At 45.4% G+C, this 11,018-nt stretch overlaps 1 protein-coding gene across 4 annotated transcripts in view; it reads right to left on the reverse strand.

The window, feature by feature from the left end:
* Window positions 1–10,567, reverse strand: part of LOC128687025 (mucin-2-like) — an 84,390-nt gene extending 73,823 nt beyond the window's left edge. For 2 of the 4 annotated variants that reach the window (XM_070082363.1, XM_070082366.1), the window contains exon 1: window positions 10,413–10,567. The gene's annotated coding sequence lies outside the window, so the exon portion shown is untranslated. Of the gene's footprint in view, window positions 1–9,711; window positions 10,089–10,167; window positions 10,297–10,412 lie in introns of those variants that run through there. The other 2 variants (XM_070082364.1, XM_070082365.1) reach the window with 2 other exon arrangements.
* Between the last annotated feature and the right edge of the window lie 451 nt (window positions 10,568–11,018).

Consider the following 11,018-nt stretch of genomic DNA (forward strand, 5'->3'; position numbering starts at 1 on the left):
TATAAAGCCTAAAACAATCCCCATAAGCCAGAATTCAACTGATGATGAAGAGCCAGAGAATCCTTTTATGACCAAAGTCACATACATACATACATATATACATACATACATGCATACATACATATGCACAGTAACCACCAGGAGGAGAGAATAATATTGCTCTAGGTCTTTCACGCTGCAAATGCTTCTTCAGGAGCAGTGCAATGACGAGAACGGAATTCATTCTTCTCTGTGAATTACTGAGTGTTATGGCTAGTGGTTTTATTTAGGGAAGGCTTGACACACAGGCAGGGTTGTCCTGTGTTAGGTTAGTGGTATTGGCAGCTCTTTCTTGCTTTAGTCTCGTTTCTGTTGTCGTCTTCTCAGCAGATTTAATCCAACATTCACCTGAGATTGAAAATAGGAATTTGCCTGAAGATAAAAGTTTTTTTGTAATTTTTAGTATAATTAACTGAGAAAGCAATTACAGCCTGGTTGATCAGGCCCTGATCCACCGCTGGGGCGTTGACCCACGGAACACTCTCCGGATACCAGATAAGTCAGTTGTGGCGAATATATGAACAATGGAACATCTTTCAGCATATAGTGGTATTCATAGGAGCTGTCAGAGGCACGACAAAATTGTCTGTTGCTCCTTTAATCAAAATGAAATGACAATCGGTGGCCCTGTGATGGTTACTGACAGGTTATATATTGACCTTAACCACAATATTTGAGAATCAACGGGCTTAACTACCGTTTTCATCCTTAAAAATATTTTGAGTGACATCTGGCAGTTGAGGTGGTGGCTGGCTGGGGTATTTAGCTGCTAGCTGGGGTCTTTTCTAACTGTGGTCTTTCCTGGCTGTAGTCTTTTCTGTATTTTCTGTGGTCTTTAATGGCTGTGCTCTTTCCTGGCTGTGCTCTTTCCTGTCTGAGGTCTTTAATAGCTGTGGTCTTTCTTGGCTGTGGTCTTTCTTGGCTGTGATCTTTCCTGGCTGTGGTCTTTAATGTCTCTGGTCTTTCCTGGCTATAGTCTTTCTTGTCTGTGGTCTTTAAAGGCTGTGGTTTTTAATGTCTGTGGTCTTTCCTGATTACACTGTCTGGTGATACTCTTGTCTGGGTTCTCCTGAGATCCATTCTCGTCACTGCTTTGCTCCTAAAGAAGCGCTTGCAGTTGCAGCGCCAAAAGCCTAGAGCAAGATCATTCTCCTCTCCTCCCCTAGTGGCTACTGTGCATTGTTGATCGTTTGTTTGCGATTGTTGTATATATATATATATATATATATATATATATATATATATATATATATATATATATATATATATATATATATATATATATATATATATATATATATATACATATATATGGCTGTACACATTACTGATGAGCCTTAACCTTCTAAAGTCCTGTACTGTACGAGTCTATCCACTCCGTCCCTGCGTCTCTACTTCCTAAAAAATATAGGTTATTTGTTAATGTGACATTTTATTTCTTAATGTGAAATTTTATTGTGACAATGTTTCGCTCTTCAGGAGCTTTATCAAGCTTGACAAAGTTTCCGGAGAGCGAAACGTTGCCACTATAAAATGTCACATTAGTTGCATATGTGTTCATTTACCTAACATTTTGCCGATAATTCTACCATTATTACCAACATAACAAAACAAATTCTGGCCACAAAATAGAGCGAAACACCAACGTCAAAGACCTGGGAGTGATCATGTCGGAGGATCTCACCTTCAAGGACCATAACATTGTATCAGTCGCATCTGCTAGAAAAATGACAGGATGGATAATGAGAACCTTCAAAACTAGGGAGGCCAAGCCCATGATGACACTCTTCAGGTCACTTGTTCTATCTAGGCTGGAATATTGCTGCACACTAACAGCACCTCTCAAGGCAGGTGAAATTGCTGACCTAGAAAATGTACAGAGAACCTTCACGGCGCGCATAACGGAGATAAAACACCTCAATTACTGGGAGCGCTTGAGGTTCCTAAACCTGTATTCCCTGGAACGCAGGCGGGAGAGATACATGATTATATACACTTGGAAAACCTAGAGGGACTAGTACCGAACCTGCACACGAAAATCACTCACTACGAAAGCAAAAGACTTGGCAGACGATGCAACATTCCCCCAATAAAAAGCAGGGGTGTCACTAGCACGTTAAGAGACCATACAATAAGTGTCAGGGGCCCGAGACTGTTCAACTGCCTCCCAGCATACATAAGGAGGATTACCAACAGACCCCTGGCAGTCTTCAAGCTGGCACTGGACAAGCACCTAAAGTCGGTTCCTGACCAGCCGGGCTGTGGCTCGTACGTTGGTTTGCGTGCAGCCAGCAGCAACAGCCTGGTTGATCAGGGGCTGATCCACCAGGAGGCCTGGTCACAGACCGGGCCGAGGGGGCGTTGACCCCCGGAACTCTCTCCAGGTAAACTCCAGGTAAAACATAAACCTTAAAGGAAGGATAATATCCAAATATTTCACATAGTGAAGGAAATATTCAAAACTGAGAGCTATAAAGAAGGAAGACAAATCAGTATGGCCAGGAATTAGTCAGATTCATCATTCAAGACGTATGTTGTAGGATACAGATCTTAGTCATAAGTGACTTTTATCTTTCTTCCTCAAGTTGTCTTCCCATCCAGACTAAATGGTCTGTTACATGGAAGTAAATAAGAATATAAATAAATAAGTAAATAAGTAAGTACATAAGTTCATTTAGGCACAGGTACACGTATGTACAATTATCATAAATAGTGAAAATTACCCAGGATAACCTGCACTATAAAAGGTTAGAGGTGACTTATTTTCATTGGAGTTCACAGCATATATATGACTTGCTAGTCAACACCCAGGTTATCTGCTGAGAAGAACTGTCTACTTCTACCTAGATTAAGGAGGGTCTTGTGTTATGTTGGTGTGTGTGTGAGTCAAGGAGAGAGGGACAGGTGTCGCCACCTCCCTCGTGTCTCGTCTAAACACCTGGTCAAGGGTAAGCAAATCCAGTTCATTTTTTCACCATTATTTTCCACCGTAGAAAAAGAGACACAAATGCAACATAATGCCTCCACAGTGAGTTTTTATCTAGTTACAAACAAATCTTCCCACTACTCTCCTCCTCCTCCCCCCCTCATCATCCTCTTCCATCTTCTGCTTGTATATTTTTATTTCGTGTTCCTTGTCTTATTACTATCCTATGTGTCATCTTCTCTCCCATTCCTTGTTTTCCTCCTTTGTTCTGCTGGATATTTCTTCGGTTTCCTCATAGATAGTAATTACCTTCACTTCCGCGTCTTATTCTCTGCATTTTCTACCTTTCTCGTCCATCTCAGTGAGCTACACACAGTCAGGTGTGCCAGTGAATTTTGTGGATTTCGGACTAGATAGGTTTATGAGATCCAGTCAGATATTCTGCTACCAGTCAGCTGTATGACTACCAGTCAGCTGTATGACTACCAGTCAGTGGGATCAGTGACCAGATGTATAGTACAGTGCTCTGGGTTCAGCGGTGTACTCACCTATATGTGGTTGCAGGGGTCGAGTCGCAGCTCCTGGCCTCGCCTCTTCCCTGGTCGCTACTAGGTCCACTCTCTCCCGGCTCCAAAAGCCTTATTGTACCTCTTCTTAAAGCTATGTATGGATCCTGCCTCCACTACTTCACTCTCCAGACTGATCCGCTTTCCTGTGTGTGTGTGTGTGTGTGTGTGTGTGTGTGTGTGTGTGTGTGTGTGTACTCACCTAGTTCTCACCTAGTTGAGGTTGCGGGGGTCGAGTCCGAGCTCCTGGCCCCGCCTCTTCACTGATCGCTACTAGGTCACTCTCCCTGAGCCGTGAGCTTTATCATACCTCTGCTTAAAGCTATGTATGGATCCTGCCTCCACTACATCGCTTCCCAAACTATTCCACTTACTGACTACTCTGTGGCTGAAGAAATACTTCCTAACATCCCTGTGATTCATCTGTGTCTTTAGCTTCCAACTGTGTCCCCTTGTTACTGTGTCCAATCTCTGGAACATCCTGTCTTTGTCCACCTTGTCAATTCCTCTCAGTATTTTGTATGTTGTTATCATGTCCCCCCTATCTCTCCTGTCCTCCAGTGTCGTCAGGTTGATTTCCCTTAACCTCTCCTCGTAGGACATACCTCTTAGCTCTGGGACTAGTCTTGTTGCAAACCTTTGCACTTTCTCTAGTTTCTTTACGTGCTTGGCTAGGTGTGGGTTCCAAACTGGTGCCGCATACTCCAATATGGGCCTAACGTATACGGTGTACAGGGTCCTGAACGATTCCTTATTAAGATGTCGGAATGCTGTTCTGAGGTTTGCTAGGCGCCCATATGCTGCAGCAGTTATTTGGTTGATGTGCGCTTCAGGAGATGTGCCTGGTGTTATACTCACCCCAAGATCTTTTTCCTTGAGTGAGGTTTGTAGTCTCTGACCCCCTAGACTGTACTCCGTCTGCGGCCTTCTTTGCCCTTCCCCAATCTTCATGACTTTGCACTTGGTGGGATTGAACTCCAGGAGCCAATTGCTGGACCAGTTCTGCAGCCTGTCCAGATCCCTTTGTAGTTCTGCCTGGTCTTCGATCGAGTGTATTCTTCTCATCAACTTCACGTCATCTGCAAACAGGGACACCTCAGAGTCTATTCCTTCCGTCATGTCGTTCACAAATACCAGAAACAGCACTGGTCCTAGGACTGACCCCTGCGGGACCCCGCTGGTCACAGGTGCCCACTCTGACACCTCGCCACGTACCATGACTCGCTGTGTGTGTGTGTGTGTGTGTGTGTGTGTGTGTGTGTGTGTGTGTGTGTGTGTGTGTGTGTGTGTGTGTGTGTGTGTGTGTGTGTGTGTGTGTGTGTGTGTGTGTGTGTGTGTGTGTGTGTGTGTGTGTGTGTGTGTGTGTGTGTGTGTACTCACCTATTTGTACTCACCTATTTGTGGTTGCAGGGGTCGAGTCTTACCTCCTGGCCCCGCCTCTTCACCGGTTGCTACTGGGTCCTCTCTCTCCGCGGCTCCATGAGCTTTATCAAACCTCGTCTTAAAACTGTGTATGGTTCCTGCCTCCACTACGTCATTTTCTAGGCTATTCCACTGCCTGACAACTCTATGACTGAAGAAATACTTCCTAATATCTCTCTGACTCATTTGTGTCTTCAACTTCCAATTGTGGCCTCTTGTTTCTGTGTCCCCTCCCTGGAACATCCTGTCTTTGTCCACCTTGTCTTTTCCACGCAGTATTTTATATGTCGTTATCATGTCCTCCCTGACCCTCCTGTCCTCCAGTGTCGTCAGGCCGATTTCCCTTAATCTTTCTTCATAGGACATTCCCCTTAGCTCTGGAACTAACCTTGTCGCAAACCTTTGTACTTTCTCTAGTTTCTTGACGTGCTATATCAAGTGCGGGTTCCAAACAGGTGCTGCATACTCCAGTATGGGCCTGACATACACGGTGTACAGTGTCTTGAACGATTCCTTACTAAGGTATCGGAATGCTGTTCTCAGGTTTGCCAGGCGCCCATATGCTGCAGCAGTTATCTGGTTGATGTGTGCTTCCGGAGACATGCTCGGTGTTATACTCACCCCAAGATCTTTCTCCTTGAGCGAGGTTTGCAGTCTTTGGCCACCTAGCCTATACTCTGTCTGTGGTCTTCTGTGCCCTTCCCCTATCTTCATGACTTTGCATTTGGCAGGATTAAATTCGAGAAGCCATTTGCTGGACCATGTGTCCAGTCTGTCCAGGTCTCTTTGAAGTCCTGCCTTGTCCTCATCTGATTTAATTCTCCTCATTAACTTCACATCATCTGCAACCAGGGACACTTCTGAGTCTAACCCTTCCATCATGTCGTTCACATATACCAAAAATAGCACTGGTCCTAGGACCGACCCCTGTGGGACCCCGCTCGTCACAGGTGCCCACTGTGATACATCATTACGTACCATGACTCGTTGTTGCCTCCCTGTCAGGTATTCTCTGATCCATTGCAGTGCCCTTCCTGTTATATGCGCCTGATGCTCTAGCTTCTGCACTAATCTCTTGTGAGGAACTGTGTCAAAGGCCTTCTTGCAGTCCAAGAAGATGCAATTAACCCACCCCTCTCTCTCGTGTCTTACTTCTGTTATTTTATCATAAAACTCCAGAAGGTTGTGTGTGTGTGTGTGTGTGTGTGTGTGTGTGTGTGTGTGTGTGTGTGTGTGTGTGTGTGTTTGTGTAGGGGATGCCTGGTATTGTGATCTAAACTTAGTGGTGATCCAGACGTTCGGGGAACCCAAAATATCTGCAACTTTCTGCCTCTTTCTACTGGGAAATCTGTTTATTTTGGTTGATGGCAGGCAGGCAGGCAGGCAGGCAGGCAGGCAGGCAGGCAGGCAGGCAGGCAGGCAGGCAGGCAGGCAGGCAGGCTGATAGGCAGGATGAAACGCAGGATAGGAAGGCCCGTCAGTAGGCAGCAGGTAGGTCAGTAAGCACGCAAAACTTGTAGAAAGGTACGTTGGTAGGTAGACAAACTGGCAGACAGATACAGTTCTCCAAGAAAGTAGGCAGGCAGGCAGGCAGGCAGGCAGGCAGGCAGGCAGGCAGGCAGGCAGGCAGGCAGGCAGGCAGGCAGGCAGGCAGGCAGGCAGACAACCAAGTAGACATGTAGGCCGGTGGGCTGGCATATTTGATAGGTAGGAAAACAAGCAGGCAGGCAAACAAGTTCTCTGTCAGAGCCAAGGAAGCGGACAATCAAGCAAGCAGGCAAAGTAGGGAAGAAGTTAGGCCTTCAGATAGTTAAGTAGATAGGAAGGTAAGGAGGCAGACAGGCAGGTAGGTACCAATCTGGCCCAGAGCAGAGATGGTGTAGAGGGGACACATGGCCACAGGCATCACAGAAGACTTGGCACTCTTGGCCCTAAGCCACGACACTGCCAGCCCACCTGCAGCACTCTGCCTGCCCCAGGGGGTAGTACACTATCTCAATGAAGATTTTTTTTTTTTTTGCCTATGATTTTGAGAGTAAAAGTTGTGCTCTTCAGCTCCATGGAAGTCATTATAAATTTATATTACACACCTTAAACATCTTTCATATTTTCGTTACGTGATATATTAAAATGTGAAGCATAATTATGGGACATGGGTTTAGTTTAGCATTATAATTAGTCCCAGGTATAATCATTTTGTTTGTCGTCATGATGTGAAGGTGAACCCAGGTGTTGGCAGCGAGGGACAACAAACAGGATCATCAGAGATGTTGACCTCTGGTGACAAGATGTTTATTTACCTGGTCACTAGATGGGGGGTCATCCTGTCTCCAGTGTACACCACAGCACGAATTATATTACTGCATATCTTCTCACTTCAAGACGGGATATTCCTTCGTCCAGTGCACATCACAACCTGAGAGGTGCTGCTCGCTCAGCATGATCTAACTTGTGCACGAATGGTATATAATACCGACAATATGAAGAATTAGACACATGTGCAACATCTGGGTATCTTTACTTGTAATGTTTACAAATAAAGTTACCCAGATGTTCCAAATGTTTCTAATCCTTCATGGTCTAACTTCCTGACCTCAAGAAGAGATCATCCTGTTTCTCATGCGCACCATGACACGAGACATATAACTGAGAATTGTCTCACCTCATGATTCAATTCCCAGTGAAATCATTAGAACACTGCTGTTAACACGTGATAAATTTACCCTTGAGCGTAGAAGCCTCAGTAAACTTATTTTTGGCTCAGTGCACCTGAGTTTAGGAAAGCTCCTCTTCCCTGGACACATTACTCATATTAACACATGCTGTATATATTGATTCCTGTATTCACTGTATCCCGGGCCGTTCATAACTCCAGCTCCCAACCCCACTCTCTAAAGTCACGTTTTTATGAGTAATCTATAAATACAGGGAGTTTCAAAATAGTAAATTTAATTTATTGCTTTGAAATTGAGTCCATCTCTTGACACACCCTGTATAATCGTCTGCCTGTCTCCCTGCCTTTATTTCTTCTTCTCTCAATTAATTCTTTCATTCCTTGTTTATCATTATAATCCTTTGCTTTTTGTCTTATCTGCATTTTCACGCTCACGCTCCCTTATTCTTTCCGACCACCCTATTGTGGAGTGTGGTGATGTAGTGGTGTAGTGAGTGTGGTGTTGTAGTGGTGTAGTGAGTGTGGTGTTGTAGTGGTGTAGTGTGTGGGTGGATGTCCGGGTTCAGTTCCCGGCGAGGGTTGAAACGTTGGGCGTGTTTCCTTACACCGATTGTTCACGTTAACCCTTCAGTATAAAATGGGTACCTGGGTGTTAGTTGACTGGTGTGGGTCGCATCATTTAAATACCTGGAGGAGGGTTTCGGGGACCAACGCCTCCGCGTCCCGGTCCGTGACCAGGCGTCGCAGTGAATTAGGGCCTGTTCAACTAGGCTGTTACTGCTATCTGCACGTAAACCGACGTACGAACCACAGCCCGGCTGGTCAGGTGCTGACTTTAGGTACCTATCCAGTTCCCTCCTGAAGACAGAACGGGACAAAATTGACCTAATTTGCCCGAAATGCTCTGCATAACTAGTGACTTTCTATATAGTAGTATGTCACTAATGTCAGCTAGGACTGTATACCTTGTACATGTACTTGTAGAAATAAAGATATTATTATTATTATTATTATTATTATTATTATTATTATTATTATTATTATTATTATTATTTTAGGAGTAAAAAGGTCTTGAATATGGCAAGTTAATAAATTATAGTTTCTTGAGCGACAATGGTTTCTGGAATTTCATCTTGTGCATCCATCGGTATATTTGTGTGAATTAATATGATATATAAACTTTTAATTTTGTGCCCAACATTGCTACAATTAATGTCATGTAATTTAGCCTAATCACATCAAATAAATCTTAAGTCAGCTTAAATTTATAAGGTATTAATTATATCCGTGAAATATATAGGCTTGAGTGTGGAACCCGCACCTGAAGAAACTGGATTTTTTTTAGGTTTATTTCCTGAAGTACTAAACCCATGTGGGCTGTTCAGCGCAAGGAATGGTGGAGACTCAGTTCTCTTTCCGCCAGTCTCGGAGAAGATCCAAAATTCACGACGAGACTTGTACCTGACCTAAGGTAGATGGAGACAAGGAGAGACAGTGAGGGTCTCAGCCTAACACCTACACCAGAGAGAACTAGAGTACATGATCACGGCACAAAAAATATTAATGGGACTAAACGTAGTGGATAATGCAGGTTGTGATGTGGTAAGAGTCGGGGGACAGTTGACAGCAACAGACGCAGATCACCTGCAGGAAAGTTGCGAAATATTTTTTTTTTCATTCTTAACGGAAAGAGGAAGGAATTATATGAGGAGGTGGTTCATGCAGAGATGAAAATTTATGATAGGAATCTAGAGGTCAGAAATTCATGAAGTCGATTGGTGATAAAAAGGTGGGGCTAGTTGAGCACATCTAGGTAACTAGCCGAGTACATTTATATGTATATACAGGTACATACATATATGTATATATATAACCCTCTTCACCTAGCAATAAATAGTCAGCTGGATGTTAGTTGTGTTTTAAGTCTCATCGTATTGAAAAATTAAAATGTAAATAATATTTAGGATACACCACTAGCATTACTCTGCTCTCATAACTATAAGTTGTAAACACAGGCAGTATATCTTTCTCACAGTTTTTATTGCCTTCTGTCACTTTTACATGGAGGAAACGAGGACCTTTACCTGTAAGAAGTGGTGGTGGTATGGAGGAATACAGAGGTGGAAGGATGAAATATATTGTAGGTGGAGAGCAGTGGGTAACTGGAACCTCGAGGATAGGTGTCGCCCTGAGGACCAGACGTATTATACCAATTTAGCGTCGTATCTTGTGTTTACCACTGGCACTGTTTGGCGTTTCAGAGGTGGTAGTAGGTAGATGAAAGGTCGTGCCCTGTTATAGGGGCCTAGACGTAGGTGAGAGGTGTAGGCGTGAGTGGAGGTGTAGGAAAGGTTGTCGTGTGTGAAGGAATGGGAAGTTGGGGCGTAGGTGAAGGTGTGCAAGTTGCGGGAGCTGGTTGAAGTGGGTATGACCTGCCCCACTCGATGCTATGCCTCAGGTCACTCACTCCCGCCTCTACGGAAACAAACGGTCACTTGGACTAGTGTTGACGACACTACAACCCCCCAGCAGCTACGTACACAACACCGTGGTGTCAGCACGGGACCAATTGCTTGACTCTAAGCACAGTTGTAAGCAAGACAACTCTCCCAGCTGGCACCAGCACGAGCCAGCCACCACCACTTATTTTCAGCAACCTGTTCCAACACCATCTTCATAACACACGGAGCACTGAAACCAACACTGATGGAGACATAACATGTTATCGACCACCATAAGTGCGTGTATCTCAGCACGGTGGTCGAAGACGAGGGGCAGCACCCACCTGAAGAGTGTGTGCGCCTGCAGGAGGGATGGTCGGCTGCTGAGATGCTGCACCAAAATATCGCCCCGTGTGTGTGTGTGTGTGGAGAGGGGTGCCCTCTGTCGGCACACGCGCCACTCTGCCCAGCAATGAGTGCCAGGGGCCAAGTGGGCGACCCTCGGTGCCAAGCCAGTACCGTCGAAACTCCCCGTGGAGGCACGCCCGGACGTGGGGCTTACTGGGCGTGTCTGTGGGCGTGCGAACACGTCTGTTCTCTCACGCTTCAGCGAGATGGAGCGTGTTGAAGCAAGTCAGACCACCCATACTTTCCCAGCCCCCACACCTGTCTTGTCCCCACACCTGCCCCTTCTCAAATGCCCCGCCTCCACACTTGCCTCTCACCTACGCTTGCCTCTACACCACACCTGCCCCGCCCCTCACCTGCCCCACCTCTACATTTACCCCATCGACACACCTGCCCCACCCCACATGTGCCCCTCAACTACACATCTGCGCCGCCTCCACATCTGCGCCTTCCAGCGTACGTGCCCTTCCCCTCACACACCTACCTCTCCCACACCTATTCTTCCCCACACCTGACCCATCCCTACAATCGAAAGAGGTTGC

Source organism: Cherax quadricarinatus, chromosome 7, assembly GCF_038502225.1.
Source record: "Cherax quadricarinatus isolate ZL_2023a chromosome 7, ASM3850222v1, whole genome shotgun sequence".
Lineage (NCBI taxonomy): Eukaryota > Metazoa > Arthropoda > Malacostraca > Decapoda > Parastacidae > Cherax > Cherax quadricarinatus.